A 22,033-nucleotide genomic window follows, 5' to 3' on the forward strand; every position below is an offset into this window, starting at 1 on the left:
CACCCTTCCAAGACCATCATTAATGTCTATTCACATGGCACTGTCTTGTTCCAGGGTTCTCATTTTATCAGGCCGTTTTTATCAACTTCCTACCTTCTCCTGCTACTCTTACCTACTCCTGTCTGGCTCTTCTGCCACCTTCCTCCTTTGCCACCTCTCTGGTGTCCTCCTCTGATTATCTGGCTGGGCTGACACCTCCATCCTCTGCCACCTCTCTGGCACCCTCCTCTGCATCTCAGGCTGCTCTGCCTTCTCCTTCCTCCCCCACCTCTCTAGCACCCTCTTCTTCTTTTCTGACTACCCTGCAATTTCCTCTTTCCTCCTCTGCCCATTCTCGGGCACTTCTAACACTTCTGCAGGGTGTATCTCATGCCAGTACCCTTCCACGTAAGTCTCACAAAAGTGACAATCTGCTCCATGTCGCTACTCTTAACATTTGTTCCTCTGTCAAACACTCCTCGGACATCTGCTGTCTCCTGGAAGAGCTTGATCTGGATGTACTCAGTCTCAGCAAGACTTGGTTCATGGCCAGCTTTGTCACAAGCTTTGACACTCTCCTCCCTGATTGCTACAAGATCCTCTCCAAACCCAGAACCAACCGTTCTGAAGGTGGGGCTGCCCTGATCTTCCCGGAGTGGATCCCTGCTTCTGTCATTCCTGCAAGGACCTACTCCTCCTTTCAAAGCCTTTTAAAGCCTGGTATGCAGGCTCTCTCTCTCTCTCCTGGCCTCTCTCTCTCACTGTGGCCACCGTCTACAGGCCGCCTGGCCAGGTCACCCTCTTTGAGTGGGCTGACCTCTCCTCCTCCCTCCTTACCCCTACCTCTCAACTTCGGCTCCTTGGAGACTTCAACATCCACTTTGATGCTTCAAGTCTATTTTGTAACCTCTGTGTGTCGTAAGCTCTCTCTCTCTCTCTCTCTCTCTCTCTCTCTATCTCTCTCTTTCTCTCTCTCTCTATTCTTCACTCTCGCCCAACTCACTCTGAAGGGCACACTCTAGGTGTTCTGATCTCATCAGACCTTCCCCTTTCTAATCCTCTCAACACTTCTCTTTCTTGGACAGGCCACTTTCTTCTTTCTTCTCACCTGTAGCTCTCTGCCCCACAGGTTAAGCTGACCCCAGTACTGCCACCCACCTTCTCGGTCATCCGGCCCATGAAGCGCTTGTCAGTGGAGGATTTCACTGCTTCCTTCTCTCCTTCTCCTACCCCTGTGGCTGACTCACACTTTGGCACAGCCCTTTCCAACCTTCACCTCTCAATCTCAGGATGTCCCTTCCCCTGTCATGAGGATCTGTTTGAAGCCTGCATCCAAGTGCAACTCTTGGCACAATTCCGACCTTGCCACACTTAAGCGCAAATGGAGGGTATCAGTCTCAACCTCTGACAAACTGGCCTGCTGCCTGCTCCAAAGGCAATACAGAGTCTCTGTCCTTTCTAAGAAGAGACTATATCCAAGCCCACCTCTCTGTGGCCTCTAACAACTCGTCTGTACTCTTCAAAATCTGCAAAGAGCTGGCCAATCCTGCTGCAATCTCCACCTCTCTTGTTCCCTCCAAGGCCCTTTGCACAGCTCTGGCATCTCATTTCACCACTAAAACTCAGGACATCATGACCTCTATCTCCACTACCTCTACCTACTCTTCCTCTCCCTCTACCACTCCAAGCCCCTCTCTGGCCATATCTCCTCTTCCTTTCTCCTCCTTCTCCCTGCTCACTCCTGATGATGTCCAATCTATGATAGTCTCGTCAAAGCAGCTCCCCTGCTCCTCCAGAACCATTAAGGACCACATCGATACCCTTGCTCCAGCCTTATCCGATTTCTGCAATCACGTTTTCATTACTGGAACCATCCCCTGCCCCTTTAAGCACTCCCTTGTGCACCCCCTCCTTATGAAGCCCTCTGCCGATCCTTCCTCTCCGCCTGACTACTGCCCAATCGCCATTACTACTTTCCTGCACAAACCTCTGGAAAGGCTGGCCATCTCCCAGCTTTATCGACATACTGAAGCTGTTGGTTGTCTTCATGACCATCAGTCTAACATCAGAGCAGTCAGAAGCTTGGAAACTGCTCTCCTGAATACCTGTGAATACTAGTCTCTAATCTAGACTCTAAACTTCCATCTGTCCTCATTCTCCTTGATCTATTCTCTGCTGTCGACACAATCAACCATGCCATCCTGAAAAATCGTCTCTGTGACAACCTGGGTATCACTGGTCAGGCCCTAGCATTGTTGACCTCCTTTCTCTCGACCGATCCTCCCACGTCCAACTTGTGTCCTTCCTCTCGTCTATCTCTTTCTCTACTTGTGGTGTTCCCCAGGGGTCTAACCTCTCTCCTTGGCTATTTAACCACTACTTGCCAACTCTGGCCCACCTCATCTCTACCTTCTGTTCTAACTTTCAGTATTATGTGGATGACACTCAGCTCTCCCTCGGCCTCCCCTCAGCCTCTTCTCTGCCTTCTCTCATACCTGACCGCTTGTCTGAAATCACAAATAGTGTGCCTCCAATAATCGCTGCCTTAATGCCAGTAGGAATGAGATCCTCTTTATTGGGACACCCACTCCCACCTTCTCTCTCTCACTCTGGCCGACCACCCTGGGCCATCTACCTGCTCCTTCCTGTGAGGCTTAGAACCTTGGTGTCATCTTTGACTCCACCCTCTCCTTCTCTCCTCACATCTCTGATATCTCTAAGAAGTCACACTATCAGCTGCACCTCCTCAGAGGTATTCTTCTATTTCTCTGGACTACTGCAACAGTCTATTTCTAAATCTGCCTGCCTCTACTCTTTGCCCTTTCCAACTAATCCAGAACAGGACTGCAAGACTTTTCCTTGGCCTCAAGCCTAGGGATCATATCTCTTCAGCCCTGAAATCCCTCCACTGGCTCCCTGTGGCTGCAAGGATCACGTTCAAGACCATCTGCATCATCCACAAGTCTTTGTGGGGCTGGGGACCACACTATATCCAACTTTCTCTTCCTAGGCATCTTCCTTCTCAAGCCCTCCACTCATCCACTTCCAACTCTCTGAGAGTCAGTCACTTTTCCAGGCAGAGAGTGGGGGGTAGATCTCAGTCCTAGGCTGTGGCCTTCCTCTGGAACAGCCTCCCTGCCTCTCTCAAACTTGAGCTGGACCACCTAAAGATCCAGAAGCAACTCAAGACCTTCCATGTGCTTCCACTTTCTCTCTCCCTCTCCCTATCCCTTGTTGATGCCCCTGACTGCTGCACAAACTGGTTATCTGGCCACCCACTGAATTTACAGGGCTAGGCTCCTGCATGACCAGTTGCCCTTGCACTGCCGCCAGTCCACCTAATCCACTTAGGGACTGTATCTGCAACCCTACATTCCCCTTACTCCCTGCACTTATGAGCCACTGCACTCCCCCCCGTCACTGCTCCCTCTCCCTACCCCCCACAATTGCACGATTTGAATGACACAAAGGAGTGTAAGATCATTGTTTTGTCCTTCTGTCTTCCCTAAATTAGTAATGTTAACTGCAATAGTGTTTTAATAATTCTGCTGGTAACATGATAAACATGATAAAAAGAATGTAATATTGCAAAAGGATTCTAAACAATTGAAATCACATTATTAAGGACTGAATTAATGTGTAATATCTATAATACATCAGTAAATAACAAAAACAATCATTTCACAGGCGATCAATCATAAAGGGATGGTTGCATAGCTTAACATAACTGGTGAATTTCTTTGGGTTTTCGATTTTACCTTTCTACCAAAACATACATTTAACAACTTAATTTTCAATGAATTTCATAGTTTTTTATTAGAGCAATTTATCCATAATGTCCCTTTGACAAAGTGTTTTTCACTTAATAGTTTTTATAAGTGAAAATGTTTCATGATGTTACAGCACTGTATATAAGTTGTTATTAATTCCTCTTTTAACATACATTAAAGGACTATAAAGTGCTTGTAACAAATATATTGTTTTCAGTGCATACTCGCCTCTGTCATTTTCAACAGTGCATGCAGGGGATGCACATCGCGGTTGAATTGCCTAGGGCATGAGGATCGACCATGACCCCAGCCCCATCTAATCACTCTTGTTCTCCACTGCACCTAGCCTGCATCCTTGACCGTGTCCACTATTCCCCCATAATGTAACCAATTACCAGTGTTCATGGTGTGCAGCCATGGCCAGTGTCCACAAACCATTGGGCATGGACTTCAGCCATGCTGCCGGACCCAATATGGAAACCAGAGCAGAAAGTTGTCCTTGCTGGGGGCCAAGCCCACTGCCAAGGCACCAAAGTTATATCATTGTTGTATGCACCCTGTGATGTGTTTCAAAATAGACATATATGATGATGATGATGATTTTATTTTTTGTACCTACATTTTCACACTTCGGAAGACATACAAAAATTGACAGATGTGTAGAAACATGCTTTCAGGTCCTTGCTGATGCTCTCCATGCAATATTGCTGCAAACCCGTACAGCACTTCGGGCTTTAGCAGTGACCAGTTTTTTTCCCCCATTCAAGCCTATCCAGATTTTGAAAATCTTACGACAAAGCCAATGCCTGGTGGCCTTGCCCAATTTAACCTTATAGCTGGGCCTAGGTGTCCATTGGCAGTGGCCAGATTGTCAGGGGCATGGCCTCTGACCACAGGCACCAAAATGATATCACTATTTTTTGTACTTACATTGCCACTTTAAAAAAACAATGAAACACTGGGCAGATTTGTAGAAGCTTGTTTTCAGATCCTTGAAAATGCTCCTCGTACAACTTTTCTGCAAATCTGTTCAGCATATCAGGCTGTAGTCACAAGCAGAATTTTGTTCCCATTCAAGGCTGTCCTGAAAATGTTGTCCCCCAATATAATTTTGCGCCTTCTTGCGAAACAGTGCAGGGCTTTACAACAACATTAACATGTGGGTCTATATTTTTATTGCTAAACCTTGTGCAGTTTTGTTGAATGGTGCCAGAGTTACAAGCCATCTAATAACTGCTCATCACAGACCTAGATCCATGGATGTCCTTAAACATTTGTCAAGTTTGCGAACATCACAGAAATGTCACCGGCCATCTGACATGTTTGCAGACATCAAAGGAGAACAACCACCTGTTAATGTTTTTTTTCTGACATTTCCCATCCCATCTTCATCACCCTTCACCTCCCCAGAGATTGTTTTATTTGTTTGACAAGTTTAAGTGGTTTTAATATCTTTCTTACTGTGATGTTCGAGGACTATTGTCGCAGTTCACAATTCACGTGTTTAATTGACCAATCAGCAGCCATGTTTGAGGTCCCCGAATATTATGCAGCTAACTGGATTGCTCTAGAGGCATTCGCGGACACCAAACCAGGAAGTCAGTCCGTGAACATATCAATAACTTGTAAAAAAATCTATTGGACGCATTAACACCAAATTTGCAAAAGCATGCTTTCAGGACCAACTCCAAAGACCAGGGCTTGCTAATAGATTAGGCCTATGCCATCTGCCAATCAAACCAGCCCATTGGAGCACCTGATGTGGCAGAAATGTATCCCCCCTTGTGCTCCCCTGGGCAGCCGGTTGACAGCAAAATCTCTGCAGTCTTTTTATTGCAGATGGACCCAGCATCGTCTCCACTACGCCCAGTATTGCAGATAAGATCTGCCCACTGGAATATGCCTCAGCTCTGTTTAAATAATGCATTTCTAAATATATCAGTGAACTACTGGTAGCCTTTTGTAATCGTTGTGTTTGATTTTCACCCTAAATGTTTTAAATTTGAATTTCTTAAAATAGTTTGGTCAGGTGGTAACAGGATTCGGGTAAGGTGGAATGATATTCTGATGTTTGGGGGTGTTAATGTTCAATATGCAATCTGATCATTCTCTGGAGTCCCAGGTCTGGAAGGGAGCCTATGGTGTGGATGATAATAGACGAAAGATAGGTGAGTTGGCCAGTTGAATTTGTAGTGTGGTAACTTTAGAAAAAAACGTGGTCCTGTCATGCAGCTTGTCATTTATGGTGTGGGCCAATTGATTATCGAAGGAAAGTTAAGATGCGTGTTGAGATGAATTTTCACAATCAGACAGACCTTGTGGACAGATTGTGAGAGGCCACCCTGTTCTGATGATCATGAAAAACACTAATATCTAGCTACGCTCTAACAGAGTAGTGTTACTAAATCGAACTGCTTAGACTTAGGAGAGCGTGAAAGTGAAGTGTTCAGTTAGGCACACACAGAGCTCTCTAAATAATACAAATTAGATTGGCCTTAGACAAACTCTTACTAATGTAAGTCCAAAGGTACGTATCACACGAAAACATGTATTACTATATAAACACCTAAATTCCTCAATTCCTACCAAGGTTGGACTTAATAAGAACAAGGTTTTTTCTAGATTTATGTTGTGTGTGCTCTTGCTTTCTCCCAATTCTCTTACTTGTCTTTAAGTGGTTTAAACTTGCTAATCACTCTTTACGAGTTTGGTGGCATCTTGGTGGTACATTTTCTGAGATACCACCAAACTGTATTAACGTTGCCAAAACGTGGTCCATCATTATTACCACCAGATTACAAGAGGCAGAAGGCGGTGTTAGCCCCCATTTCATTGAAGTGCATAAGACTACATGGGGGATTTCAGTGGAATTACTGCAGAAGTAATTCTGTTAAAATTTGGTGGAAATCTGCGGATTTACCACCAGCTCATAGCTGGAGGTGAATCCTCTAACTTTCCACCAAAGTCATAGTTGGGCGTTGTGTTAATGCAGAGGTGTATGGTAATACCACCAAATCTTTAACAACACTGGCCAACTTGTAATGAGGTCCACTTAAAGTGCTGCGGTTTATATTGCTGACCATTATAACTGTATTAAAGGCTCATTGTTAGTGTTTGTTTAGGACAACACCCGCAATAGAGAAGGTATATGCATGGGAGCTGTATACTGAATCCTTAACCTGTAATGTTCTATAAGTATCAAGATTTGCACTAACAAGTTGCAAACTCCTTAAAATAGTTGGTTCAAACACATGATTCTATAGTAAGATGTCTAAATGAGCATATGATTATGCTTTGCATTTTATTCAAGAGAATAGTACAAAAATAATTCATAGTGTAAATACAAATAATTTAAATTGCAACCATTACATGCAATCCTTTGCGTGCAAATCTGTTTTCATGTGCAGTTCCCTGCCTAATAAATTCATCTATAATAGTGCTGATGTCAAAACGTTCCAGTATTTCAGAGTGATAATTTAAAATTGAGACATTGTTCAATCACACTTGTGTCCTTGTGGATCTTAAATAGGTTTTCAATCGCCTCAGTGAAGGGAATGATCTTTCTGCTGAACCTGTTGTTACTGGTACAGTCAGTAGTAACTGCACAGCTTTTTTTTTATTTTTATTTTTTTATTGTGTTAACTGAATAAAGAGTTTTTACAAAAGAAAATACTATTTCCTCAAAAAGTTTTGTGTGTTTTCACATTTTGTATCTTCAAGTTGCTTGTCCAGTTGCTTGTCGAAGGGCTAAGTCCTTTGAGGTTTTTCTGGTCATTGACAGATAGCGTCCAAGTTCAAACTATGCAGAAAGTTTACAACAGCGATGACTGGTCTTCGACTTAGCCTATTCATCAAAAAAGACCACCAGTAGCCCTCGTCCGGTCTTGAAAATTCAGAATAGAGGTGACCTAGGTGGGTTTCCCTGTTGCCAGTGGTACCCGGGTAATGGACAATCAAGTGTTTTAGGCTCTCCTTTGAGTCCTGGTTCAGACAGAAATGGCAAGAGTCAGTCACAGATTTGCCTCGAGTTCTCAAGACCTTGTTTTTTTTTTAAATGTTCAGTCTTGCTCTCAATAAAGTCGAACGAAAAATCTTGTTCGGGAACTTCAATAAATAACTGATAGGCTCATTTATTTTTGGAGAAAAAAGCGGCAGATGGGTCGCAGATTTGTAATTGAGAGCTTTCAGCTGTGTGTCACACCAGTCAAATTCTTTCAATTTTTTTGCCGTCTTTGTTGGATTAACCAAAAGCTCGTCCTCTGAACTTCCTATTGTTTTTAGGAGAGTTTGTTTTTTTATGTATCCAGGTTGTTAGCATTTTGTTTGAGCCTTTCTTGATTTCTTCTTGGATTAGTGTGTAGATTTTCTCCTTAGATGATCTCACTTCCCTGTAGAAAATCAAGCTGTTAAGGGATACCGTGCCTTCGAGTGAGATAAGGCCGAGTTCTCTTCTTATAAGAGTTATTGACGTAGAGATAGGCAGTCAGAGGACTTTTTTCCAGAGGAAGCCTTCCAGTTTGGGCCACATTGAGTCTGGAATACTCAGTATAGCTGCCACACTGTAGGTAAGTGCTGGAACCACTTTCATCCTGTAAAAGTTGATTAACGCCTTGACTGAGAAGCGTCCACATTTTTTGTCCATGATGATCAGTTGATTAGTCAAGGTTTTGTTTTTGTGGATCAAGAGGTCTAGCATTGGTTGCTCATTCATCTTATTGCTGAACATGGTACCCAGGTATCTGAAAGATTCCACCTCCTTGAGGCGAACGTTGTTGAAGAACCATGCCTCTGATGCTTTTCGTTTGGCCCTTTTATCAGGTGCATCACTTTAGTTTTCAGGGCGTTGCTTTCCAGATCGTTGGTTTTCAGATATTCATTCAAATTGTCCAGTTTTCGCTGGAGCCCTATCTTCGTTTGATCAATTAGAATGATATCATCTGCGTAAAGCAGCCTATTGATCTTTTCAGAGCCCAGAGAAGGGGGAAAAGCTTTTACATTTCTTTCGGCATGTTGGTAATCGCCAGTGTAGGCGTTGTAAAGTGCCGATGCCAAGGGGCATCCTTGCTTTACCCCACAGTTTGTACCAATTGGTGAGGAGAGTAGACCTGTACCATTGAGTCAGACTCTCATAGATGTTTCGGAGTAAAGTTCTTGTATAGGATCCAACAAAGCGGGGGGGCAGTTCCAATTGGTACGTTTTGTCCATAGATTCTCTCTGTTTACTTTGTCGAATGCTTTTGACAAGTCGATAAAAGCCAGGCACAGGGGGGGGCGCCTCTTCCTGGACTCTGGCCTTGAGAATGTTGATAGTAAATATGTTTGCCATGGTGCTTAGGTTTTTCCTAAAGCCAGTTTGGAAATTGTCCCACCCTTCTGAAGAAGACACCCAGATCTTGAAGCTGTCAAGTAGGAAGGATCCGAAGAGTTTTCCGATGCAGTCGAGGAGTGCGATGGGGCGATAGTTGTTCGGGTGGCCTCTGTCTCCTGATTTGTAAATAGGCACAACATTTGCTGTCTTCCAGGACGTCGGAATAGATCTAGTTGCCATGCACGATTCAAAGATTCAGGATAGACCAGCTTGCCGGATTGGATTTTAAGTCCATGTTTGACAGACCATCAGGGCCGGGTGCTCGTGATGATTTTAGTTTCTTAATTTTAGATTCAATGCAAGTTGGGTCCAGTTCGATGTCCCAATGGGTACTTCAATGTTTCAAAGATTCTATCCCCTTCTCGGGTAGGCCGAAGAGAGCTGAAAAGTGGGCAATCCAGACTTCTTCTGGGACGCTGGATGATAAAGCGTCCTCACTTGATGAGCTTTTTTGAAGTAATCAATGACCAGAAAGCCTTTGTTTGCTTGCCTCTAAGTACTTGCAGCATTTGCTCGGAATCGTCTTGATAAAGCTGGATTTTGAAGCCTTTTAACCAGTTCTTAAAAACATTGGTAGCGGTCTGAGCTGCTTCTCTAGCACAGCTTTGACAAATTCTGGAGACAGAACATGTAATGTTTGATGTACTTGTAATGTTTTGACTTCAAAGTATAGTAAATGAACATTCATCAGGGACGTCATTTAGGGGTCACCAGAGGTCGCAACTGCGACCTCTGAGGTCTCCCTTGCGACCTCTGTGGTGTACCTTGCGATCTCTGAAGAAAATAAAATCTTTTTTTTTTTTTTTTGTAATGCAATCTTCTGGGCTGTGGCCAGCACCATGTGGCTCTTTACTTCCGGAGTGGCTGGCTTTCTTTTTCAGGCCCCTTAAAATAGAATAGGAACACCAAATAATGTGTCTTTCTTGAATTCTATACAATAAATGCTAGACTCAATAAGGGTTTATTTCAGGCACACTTCAGCGGGTGAGTCACTGATTAAGTCTGTTCTTAAATGCCTCAACTCAGCCTTTCATCTTTCTGAGGTTGTTAAATTAGTACCAACACAGGTTGGGTGACATTGGGTGTATATTTCTTCTATATAAAGCACTTAAGCGTAAGTGTTATATAATAACACATTATCATTTGGTCATGGACATCTGCTTGCATTCACAGTAATTTTGTAATATGGGCCTATACACACTGATCTTAACAATACATATGGTGATACATTCTTGTATGAAATGTATACATCACATTATAGTGATATCGTAACCATATTTTTCATAGTATACAATGCTATGTGATTCCACTTCCTGTTTTGTCAACGGGTGAAAGGTGGTTTTCCATCACTTCCCACGATATCACTTCGGGGTGGGGTCAAATTACATCACTTCCTGTGATGTCATTAGGCATCAAGGGCCGTGTGATGTCACTTGCGCTACCCCTGGCCTTTTGGTGAAATGACGTCCCTGACGTTCATGCTTCGTTGTTTCACTGCATCATGAAACATTGGCAACTGCATTTCTAAACAACTTTGATCAAGTTCAGTGCCATAAAAATCAGTGAGTACTTTGCTGGGCTTTTTATTCATCATCACCATTTCTGCTTGCACCAGAAAAAGCCAGGTGGCACCTGTGAGTCTGTTTGGTTGTGTACGCACCTATTGCTATAGCTATCAATGAAAAATAAAGTGGTCTAAAACAATATTTTTAATTTCCAAAAATATAATGTTCTGCTCATTTAACAAGTATTTTGGCTTCTTTAACTGGTGCAGTATCTCTGGTTCTTGGATAGTTAGTATTTCTACATTGTCACAATTATCCAGAAAGTAGTCTAACCTTTCAATGTCTGCTTTTCACAACACGGTGCCAGGCTCCCATGCTGCTCCTCAGCAGTCTGCTGGGGGTAGCCATGGTGTTCAGAGAGGCATTGCTGGAGTGCTCTCAAGTGAAGATGGAATAAGGCCTGGGAGCCACATTGTTCAGTTCTAACATGAGAGGAGCCATCATCTTTGATTCTCCTCATACAGACTAAGAAAACAGGGTGGTGTTGAGTGTGCTGCATGGGAGTAGTGGTGAGAATTAGTGGATGTAATGTGTCTGGGTGTCAAAGGTGAAGGGAGATTGGATGGAATAGAAATCTAAGCACAGAGGGGAAAGAGAAAGCAGTAGACTGATGTTGATACACTATTGGTGTTGCTTCTCTATTGTTCTTGTTTTTTTTATAGGTTTTTATATTTCAATTAATACATATATGTTGAATAAATAGTACATACCTTTCATTCCTAGGGTATGATTAACTGAAATTCAACTTTAAAGCTCTTGTTCAGAGGTTTTGTAGTGTACAGTTTTCAATTTTCAAGCTATGGCAGTAGTTTCACCTCCTCTTTCCTTTCCTCCTTCCATCTCTCCCACTCAAAATCCTCAATGTTCCTCAGTGTTTCCCCCTCAGTCACACTTCTTCTCGTCCCACTTCTCCCTCCACGTCACTCAACAATCCCTCCTTCCTTCCTTGCTCACCTCTCTTCAATGGAGTAACAGAGGCCCCACAGCCCCGCGGTGCGGGGGGCTCTGCTAGCACATGTCCTGGGAGGGGGCCTCACTTGGAGAAAACGTTTTTTTTTTGTTGATATCTTTCTTTTTGAATTGACTCTATATTCATAAAGAAATTATTTCTGTAACAGAAATAATTTCTTTATGAAGGCAGAGTGACTACAAAAAGAAACTTTCTTTTTGAAGTCTGAGGGCTCACCTACCCCATGACATGGAAGACCCCAGGCTGGAGGTCTCCATGCCATGGGGTGCGGGAGCCCTCTGACTTCAAAAATAAAAGTTAATTTTTAAAGTCACTCTGCCTTCATAAAGAAATTATTTCCATTATGGTTCGGTCCTTAACAGAAGTCATTTCTTTATGAAGGCAGTGTGAATTCTAAAAGAAACAATTTATTTTTTAAGTAATAGGGCTCCGCTCCACCCCAGGACGTGTGAGTGTATTTTGAAACGGTGTACACTCAAATGTGTAGGCAACTGCCTGGGTGTGCCTGCATGGTGAAAGGGTGCACACTTAAATGTATAGGTGCGTGCCTGGGTGTGTGTGTCTCTATGGTGAAAGGGTGCACACTTAATTGTACGGGTGGCTGCTTGGGTGTGCCTGTATGGTGAAAGGGTGCACATTTAAATGTATGGGTGGCTGCCTGGATGTGCCTGCATAGAGAAAGGGTGCACACGTAAATGTACGGGTGGCTGCTTGGGTGTGCCTGTATGGTGAAAGGGTGCACACTTAAATGTATGGGTGGCTGCCTGTGTGAGTGTATGGTGAAAGGGGGCACACTTAAATGTATGGGTGGGTGCCTGGGTCTGTGTGCCTCTATGGTGATAGGGTGCACACTTAAATGTACTGGTGGCTGCTTGGGTGTGCCTGTATGGTGAAAGGGTGCACACTTAAATGTATGGATGGGTGTGACTGTATGGTGAAAGAGTGCACACTTAAATGTATGTATGGCTGGGTGTGCCTGTGTGTATATGGTGAATGGTGTGTGTGCTTGTGTTCAGGGGCGCAACAAAACTTTCATTTCAGGGGGCTAATCCTTCAAATGTTGAGATAGGTGCAACATTCACGGGTGGTGGAGGAGGGGCAAACTTATTTGTGTGGGGGCATCTAACTTCCTTACACATTTTAATTAGACTATTCCAGTGCCGCTTCAATGTTACAAGCATTTAACTCTCTCCTTTACATCTGAAAGCACCCACTAATGGACTGCTGTGAGAATGAGTTGTCTCCTGTTTCCTCTCTACCCTTCCAATCACTCCCCTGGCATGCAAGTACTAAACCCACATCACAATTTATATTACCTAAAAAATGTGGCATTTGAATGCAGGTACGCTAGTAATTACTTGCCCCTTGTGAACAGCAAACTTCAGGTGCTGTTTAACATCTGTGTCCTGTCCGGCAACTGCTCTGAAGGTCAGCCAGTTTGAGTCACAATAGCCCAAAATTTCAGGGAGGGAGTGCTGAAGCCCAGTCAAATCAATTGTGTTACACCACTACTTGTGTTTAATGCCTTGATTACTTACTGGTAATCATCATTACTCCTAGCCCTATTCTTCCTTGTTCCTGTACTTGTGTGTGAGGCAGTACTTAAGTACTGGAATGAGGTAGAGGTACATGGAGATAATACCTGACATAGCTACCTGTAATCTTCATTACTCCTAGTCCCACTCTTCCTCATTTCACTACTTATCTATGAGGCAAGGAGTCTCATACATAAGCTCTGGGACAAGCAAGAGGGACATGAAGGTAATTCTGGGTCAAGGAGTTGATTTTGGAGGTTGTGATTGGGTGTGGGCAGCAGAGGTGATGTGGGGGGGGCAGGATTGTGCGATAAATCATAATGCTTGTCCACGTCCAGACTAAGCAGGCATGATATGTTGTATTAGTGGCTAGAGAGGTATTTTGGTGTAGCCAGTCTGGTCATTCCTCAGTTTGATATGACTGTTTTTTAACTATGGATTTATGATAAAGTAGTCCTGCTATGTATAATTACCTGGCTAGACTGGCATTTGGGTTCTGCCAGTCTAGCCATTTCTTACTGCAGCATTGTATATTTTTCTGGGCATCTGTGATACAATGATATGATATAGTAATTTATAACACACCTGTACACAAGAGTTTCTAGGTGCGACAAGCAAGGGAGGGAAGACAGAGGGAGGTCAAGACAAACAATCTTACTAGGCCTTGTGTCATTCAGATCGTGAAAGTGCGAGAACGAGAAATGCGAGGTGAAAGAGATGGGGCAAGTGCAAGGAAGCGGGCAGGGGAAAACAGGGCAGTAATGTTCTGAGTAAGTGCAGCCAAGGCAGCGCGGCTCTGGGCAGTGCAAGGGGAACAAGGGACTGTAGCGTTACAGTTACAGCATCTATGTGTGTGGTAGGCCCAGATGCAGTGCAAGGGTGACTCATCAAGAAAGAGCCTGGACTCAGTGAGACTCTGAGCATAGCCAAGCAACCAGTCGGTACAGGAAACAGGTAGGTCAGCAGGGGCAGGGAGAGAGAATAAGCAGGGGAGAAGAGGAAAGTATTGAGCTGCTTCCGGAACTTCAGTTGGTCTGCTCAGGTTTGAGAGGGGCAGGAAGGCCCTTCCAGAGGGAGGCACCTGCAGAGGCGAGATCTACCCCCCACTCTCTGCCTGGAGAAATGTCTAACCCTTATAGAGTCGGAGGTAGCTGGGGGAAGGGCTTAAGAAGGATGGTATTTTGGAAGAGAGCGTTGGATGTAGTGTGGGCCCCAACCCCAGAAAGCCTTGTGGACAATGCAAAGGGTCTTGTAATGTCCTTTCATCATTTCATCACGGGACCCTTCGCGAGCTCCCGTGATGGAAGGGTGAATAGAACATAAAGACGTATGTTTGGAATGCTTGTTTCAAACGCGTCTCATGTCAGTTGCTTTCCACGGTCGGTGGGGCCAATTCACTTGTACTTAGCTATTAATATAAATAAATAGCTTGCCTATAAATCACGTCTCCCTGCGTGTAATTAAACACTTCAAGTGGCGACGAGGATCTTCTGGCCCCACCGCCCCTTTGTGTGTCCCAGGCTTTCATCCAGCCGTGATTTATGTGCGTGAGCAGGCCCTGCAGCTGTCATAAAAGCTGTGGCCGCTCGCTCTTCTTACAATCAACTCGACTTCCAGCGACGGCTAGTCAAAGTCAATTAAGTGAGTAAATCCTTAATCCTGATTGTGTTTACTTTTAAATAATGCCGTCCGGACACGCCTCTTGGCCTGTGCTGTTAAGCTTACCGTATTCCACAGAATAGAGGTGTTTATTTTTTGTCAGTTACAAGTTTTCCATCTACCGTAATTCTCAGTATAAAGGCGCAATCACATGGAAAGAGAAGGTACATTGAACTGATAAGCGTTTAAATTTACAGGAAGTCATATTGTTGGCTGATAATTAACCATTTCAAGCCATCCACCCATATTCTCTACACTGTGTGCAAGTACATTGAAAAAAAAGAAACAGAGAATTAAAGTGATACATTATTGTACTGCAGCAACTCCCTGCATTCGAATTTAAAAAGAGACATTAAGGAGACCGTAATTCACATATTTGGTCAACCCTTTCCAATTTGTGGCACATATATTTGGTGGTCAGCATGTCTTTCAATAGTGTACCACCGCCAATGTTTTTTCTTTCGGATGTTGGTGAACCAGCTATTCCATGGAAAAGATGGATTAAATCATTTGAACATTACGCTGGCGTTGTGTGTGGTCAGAATTGCAGCGTGGAGAGGAGGAAGTCTCTTTTAATGCATTGTTTAGGCCCGGCGGGGCAGAAAAAATTTGAAGATCTACCAGATCTACTTTCTGATGAAGATAATGACTTAAATGAATATGAGCGGTCAGTGAAGAAGATGGGAAAACATTATGAAAAGAAACTGAGCACTATTTTGGAACGTTATAAATTTGGGAAAAGGACTCAAGGAGAGGGTGAGAGCATAGAACAGTACATCACTAGTTTGAGAAAGCTAGCCAAGACATGCAATTTCAATACTCAGTTGGACGAGAGGTTGAGAGATCAATTCATGCTGGAGTGTAGGAGTAGCAAAGTAAGAGAAAGATTATGGGCTGAGGACGACCCCAACTTGGACACTGTCTTACGTGTGGCCAAGGAAGTGGAGCACTCTGATAAATGTGTTAAAGAATTAGAAAGCAGGATGCAAAATACTGATATTAAACATGAAATTTCAAAAGAGAAGCATAATACACTTACTACAAGTAAAGAGAATGAACCCATTGCCCAAATTTCAGGAAATTCCAATAGGAGATACAAATCGGAAAGAAACGGGAGATTACCGTGGAATGATGAAAAAAGGAAAAAACCAAGCTCCAGAATTTATAACAGTGATGTGAGAAAGAAAAGTCCACACAGGCGTGGAGACGACCCTAGAAGGAAGAACACAGGGAGATGTTTTAGATGTGATAGCATGGATCATTGGGCGGATAACCCGGAATGTCCTGCTTTGAAAATTATATGTGGGAAATGCAAAGGCAAGCGGCATTACGCACGATGTTGCAGAAGGCAAAACACTTCCACTAACTGGATAGGAAGCGATGAAAATAGTGATGAAGATGAAGAAGAATGTGTGTTTGTCGTGACAGACGAAGAAAATGAACAAGAAATAGAAAGCCCCAAGGCCGTAGTTTGTGTTGATGGAACCAACATGCACATGATGATTGATTCAGGTGCAAAATATACCTTGATACCACAAATTTTCTGGGACAGGAAGAAACATGAATACCTGCATGAACCAGACATAAATCCCAGAGCATATGGCGAAGTTAAAATAGATGTCATTGGATGGTTTTGGGGAACACTCAAATTCAAGGAGAGGAAAGCAAATGGGAAAATATACATAACAAAGAAGGGGAGAACGCCTTTGTTAAGTTGGACCCACCAATGCAAACTCAAAGTGAAGTTGGATGCTGCGTCGGATGAGTCTGTATATTCAGTTGAAAACAACGCTGGAAGACTTCAAGGAAACAAGGAAGTCGCCAAGGAAGCTGATATGGTGAAAGAAATTTTCAGGAAAGACATCGGATGTCTGCGTGGGTTTGTTCATGAGATCAAAATGAAGCCAGGACATGTTCCTGTTGCGCAGAAGTTACGCAACATCCCGCTTTCAATGAGAGAAGAAGTAAGAAAGGAGATTAAATTATTGGAAGATCAGAAAATCATCGAGAGAATAGATGCCAGTGAATGGGTTTCACCGTTAGTTGTATTAAGAAAAAAATCCGGAAAATTGAGAATATGTGTAGACATGAGAGAATTAAATAAGTGCGTGATCCCGGACAGACATCCACTCCCCAATATTCAAGAGATTGTATCCACTATTGGACCCTCGAAGTATTTTTCCACTCTGGATCTAACATCAGCATACCATCAGGTTAAACTTCATAGGGATTCTAAGAAAATGACAGCCTTTATCACGCCTGATGGGCTGTATCAATACAGAAGATTGCCATTTGGATTAGTGTCAGCTGCTTCAGTATTTCAGAGAATCATGCACAAACTATTTGAAGGTGACAAAGGGATTATTTGTTTTCAAGATGACATACTGGTACACGCCGTCAACCAGAAGGTGCATAATGAAAGATTACAACATGTCTACAAGAAGTTATATGAAGCAGGTATGACCCTTAGTAGAGATAAATGTAATATAAATCGTAGCGAAATCGATTATTTAGGACATACCATATCTGCTAGCGGCATAAAACCAAGGAAGCAACTTGCTGATGCCATAATGAACATGCCAAGACCAGAGTCAAAGGAGGGCGTGCGTACGTTCATTGGAATGGCAGAGTACTATTCTAAGTTTATAAAGGATTTTGCCATACATACTGTTCCGCTACGTGAACTTCTAAAGAAGACGTCATTTGAATGGAACAGGGAGTGCGAAGAAGAATTTGAAAATATCAAATCAGAATTAAACAGAGCACCATCATTGAAGAATTTCAAGAGTGGGAGGAAGACTATAATAACAACAGATGCAAGCAACCTAGGGTTAGGAGCTGTTGTCACACAAGAAGTTGAAGGAAAAGAAGTTCTTATCGCGTTTGCATCTAGATTGTTAAAGGGTGCAGAAAGGTCGTATGCTGCAATAGAAAAGGAAATACTGGCCATCAAGTGGGCAACAGAAAAGTTCAGGAATTTCATCTGGGGAGTGGAGGTGGAGATTCGCACTGACCACAAACCATTGATACATGTCATTATGAATAAAGGTTTGGACAATGTATCTAACAGAATTAAAAGATGGGTTGTACTTCTGCAAGAGTACAACTGTACAGTACGATATGTACCAGGAGTGAAGAATCGTGCTGCTGATTGTCTGTCGCGACTTACCAACAATTCTGAAGTAGACAATGAAAGTGAAAACAATCCTGAAGTTGTCTTGAACGTTGAAGCGTTTTCCATATCCAAATCTGAGTGGGAAGAAGCGGAGAGACAAGATGATAGCATAAAACAGTTGCAACAAATTATACGAAGCAATGGAAGTTTAAAGAAAGTTATGTTTGAAGGGTCCGGTCTCATCGAATACTGGAGAGTTGCAGATGAACTCAACGTAGCGAGTGACAGAATTATGAGAGGGGATCGAATAATTCCACCTACAAGTCTAAGACAAAGAATCATCGATCTGGGCCACGAAGGCCATCAAGGAATTGTGAAGACTAAACAGAGAATACGCGATGATTTCTGGTGGCCAGGATGTGACCTGCAAATCGAGAGAACCATCAGAGAATGTATCCTTTGTAATCAGAGTGACAGGGCGTGTGTGAGTGAAAATTACCCTATGGTGAAAACGAATATTCCAGGAAAAGTATGGGATGAAGTAGGCATGGACATACTAGGGCCTATTCATTGTGATGGTAAACAACAATTTTGCTTGGTGGTCATTGACCTTCTGACCAGATGGGTAGAAGTTTTAATCAAACCTCATATGAGTGCTAAAATAGTGATAGATTTTATGTCAGAGATATGCACTAGAGAGGGTTTCCCAAGAAGCATATTAACTGATAATGGTGTCCAATTCAGGTCAAAAGAGATGGAAATGTTCTGTACCAGTAATTCCATTGTGCACAAAACTAGTGCAATATACCACCCACAAACCAATGGGGTGGTTGAGAGATTCAATAAGGTGCTCAAGGATGCTATTCGGTGGGCTTGGTCAAATGGGCTCAACTGGGAAGAAGCAGTGAAAAGGAAAATAATTGCTCACCATTTTACTCCCCATAGTACTACTGGTCTATCACCTTTTGAGTTAAGTAGAGGGCGCAGAGCAAACACCAAATTGACACCATCTTGGTTGGAGAGGGAGACCATAGTAAGAAAAGATTTTGGAGAGGCAGTAGAGAGTATTAGTAAAATCCAGCTGAGGAACAAGGCAGCTCACGATAATCTAATGAGCAAAAGTAAAAGAAACAAGGTTCCCAGAGTGGGGGGTCTGGTGAGAATTAAACTACCCCCTGTACTAAGAGATGGACCCTGCAAATGGTCCAAACCAGTGAGTGTGATTGAGGTTTTTAGACATGCAGTGAGAGTGCAAGATGGTAGAGTCTGGAATATGGAGAGAGTATGTGTGATGGAGTCAAGTAAGGATGTAAATACTGGTGAAATGGAACACAAGGAGCAACTCAGTAGGGGTGACAATGAAAGAATGAAAAGGAATGTTCAGCATGTGAGATCTAGGTTGAATAGAAATGTAATGTCAAAAATGTCCTTGCCAACATCTAAACCAGATACTCTGCATATGTCAAGAACAGGGAGAGTGATCCGCAAACCAAACCGCATGAAGGATTTTGTCTGACATTACTGAGGATACAGAAGAAGACTACTTGACTGTATTCCATGAACGGCAAGAGACTAAGGAAGGGAGATGTAGAAGAAGCTACTGGACTGTGTTCCATAAACAACGAGAGACTAAGGAAGGGAGATGTGTAATGTCCTTTCATCATTTCATCACGGGACCCTTCGCGAGCTCCCGTGATGGAAGGGTGAATAGAACATAAAGACGTATGTTTGGAATGCTTGTTTCAAACGCGTCTCATGTCAGTTGCTTTCCACGGTCGGTGGGGCCAATTCACTTGTACTTAGCTATTAATATAAATAAATAGCTTGCCTATAAATCACGTCTCCCTGCGTGTAATTAAACACTTCAGGTCTTGAACTTTATCCTTGCAGCCACCAGGAGCCAGTTGAGAGATTTCAGGGCTGGAGAGATATGATCCCTGAGCTTGAAGACAAGGATAAGACTCACAGTTCTGTTTTGGATTAGTTACAGATGGCGGAGAGTAGAGGAAGGCAGATTGAGAAAGAGGCTGTTGCAGTAGTCCACCCTAGAGAGAAACAGGGCTCTTGAGACAGTGAGCTTGTGGGGGAAAGTGAGAAATGGAAGAGTCACTTTGAAGAGGTGCAGGTGATAGTGGGAATTCTTGGTGACGTCCGAGATGTGAGGATTAAGAGAGTGGAGTCGAAGATGACACCAAGGTTTTTTGCCTCGCAGGAAGGTGAAGGAAGAGGTGGGTGCCCTGAGTGAGAGAGGGAATGCAGGGGCAAGGGTCCCAATGAGAAGGATCTCTGTCTTATTGGCATTAAGGCAGAGATCGTTGGAGGTGCACCAATCCTGAATCGTGGATAGACAGTCAGGAATGAGCGAGAGAGGAGAGGAGCCTGAAGGAAAGATAAGTGTCACCCTCATAAAACTGAAAGTTAGAGGAGAAAGTAGAGATCAAGTGGGACAAAGCAGCCAAGTAGAGGTTGAAAAACTAGTGTGAGAGGATAGAGCCCTGGGGAACGCCACAGGTAGAGAGAGAGGTGGCACAGAGAAAGGTGGGACCTTTTATGGGCAGTCCACGAGGAATTCTGCCACTCCAGGGCCTGATCCGTGTTTCCCAGGTTCTTACGTAGTCGATTGTTCAGGATGGCGTGGTTGAATGTGTCGAAAGTAGAGGAAAGATGAAGGAGGATTAGGACAGAAGAAATGCTGGAATCAAGGTTAGATAGCAGATGTTCATGGTTGTTCAGGAAAGCAGTTTCCATACCTCTGGCAGCTCTGAAGCCAGACTGTTGTTCATGGAGACAACAGATTCAGTGTGGGGAGTAAGCTGGGAGATGGCCAGCGTTTCCAAGAGTTTGCAATGGAAATGGCTGATGGAGATTGGGTGATGGTTTGCCAGGCAGGTAGGATCGGCACACAGCTTCTTGAGGAGTGGGTGCACAAGGGAGTCTCAAGGGAAGAAGGGAACAATCCAGTGGTGAAAGAGTCATTACAGAAATCGGCCAAGGCTGGAGCAAGGGTGTCAATATGGTCTTTGATGATTCTGGAGGAGCAGGAAGCACCTGTTTGGATGACACTTTCATAGAACAAGCTTCTCTGGAAACCTTGTCAGGTGTTGTCAGAGAGAAAGGAGGAGGAGAGGTAGAGATGGCCACATGGGAGCCAACAGAGGAAGAGGAGATAGAGAACAGGATGTCCTGAGTTTTACCTGAGAAGTGAGTGGCCAGAGCCATACGGAGAGCCTGGGAGGGAACAGGAAAGGTAGAGACTGCAACAGGATTGACCAGTTCCTTGCAGATTTTAAAGAGTTTCGGCTGTGTTGTTAGAGGCCGCAGAGACCCGGGCTTGAATGTGTGCTCACTTCTTGATGAGTGTTATTGCTCCGACTGGCATTTTGGTGCAACCATTCTCGGTATGTCTAAATCTGGCATGGCATGCTTTACTGTAATGTTATTACATGTCTGCACTGGTCTACATTGTGCAGCCAGTGGGACATGTTTTCAATGTGGCATGGCATTTTTAATAGCAAAGCACTGTTTGCTGTGTGGTTCCTGTGCACTGTTGGTCACTTGCATGTATTGAATTGGTGTTACACTACAAAACAATTGCAAACGCTCTGGCTTTTTATGCAATTTATCTCAGAAATTGTGCTGTATTTTGCATCAAAACATATATTTATATCTTTCTCCTAGTACAATGTGTGGCATACCCCTTCAGCAGCACGTTTGTGCGTATTGTGCATGCATGATAATCCCGGGAGGATAGCTCAGCGGCATCGTGAGCATCTTGGAAGCAAGACAACACGAAGCAACACAGGTTCGATCCCCGGGTCCGCGCTTAGAAACCTCTGGGTGTTTAAGCGCGTTATAAATACGTAACTAAGACAAAAAAATAAAACATAATTAGCAACTAAGAAAAACAAACAATTCTTGTAACAGCGCCTCGATGCCTGCGGGCTGTGTGAGCGCTTTATAAATGTAAAAATAAATAAATAAATAATCTAGGCCAGCCCAGAGTGTGGCACGACCCGTGATTTGTTGCCGAGTTGGGGCGGAGGCCCCTTCAGCATAGCTCGCAGGGGAACCC

The sequence above is a fragment of the Ambystoma mexicanum genome, chromosome 5q (assembly GCF_040938575.1).
Source record: "Ambystoma mexicanum isolate Mex_15411 chromosome 5q, UKY_AmexF1_1, whole genome shotgun sequence".
Classification (NCBI taxonomy): Eukaryota; Metazoa; Chordata; class Amphibia; order Caudata; family Ambystomatidae; genus Ambystoma; species Ambystoma mexicanum.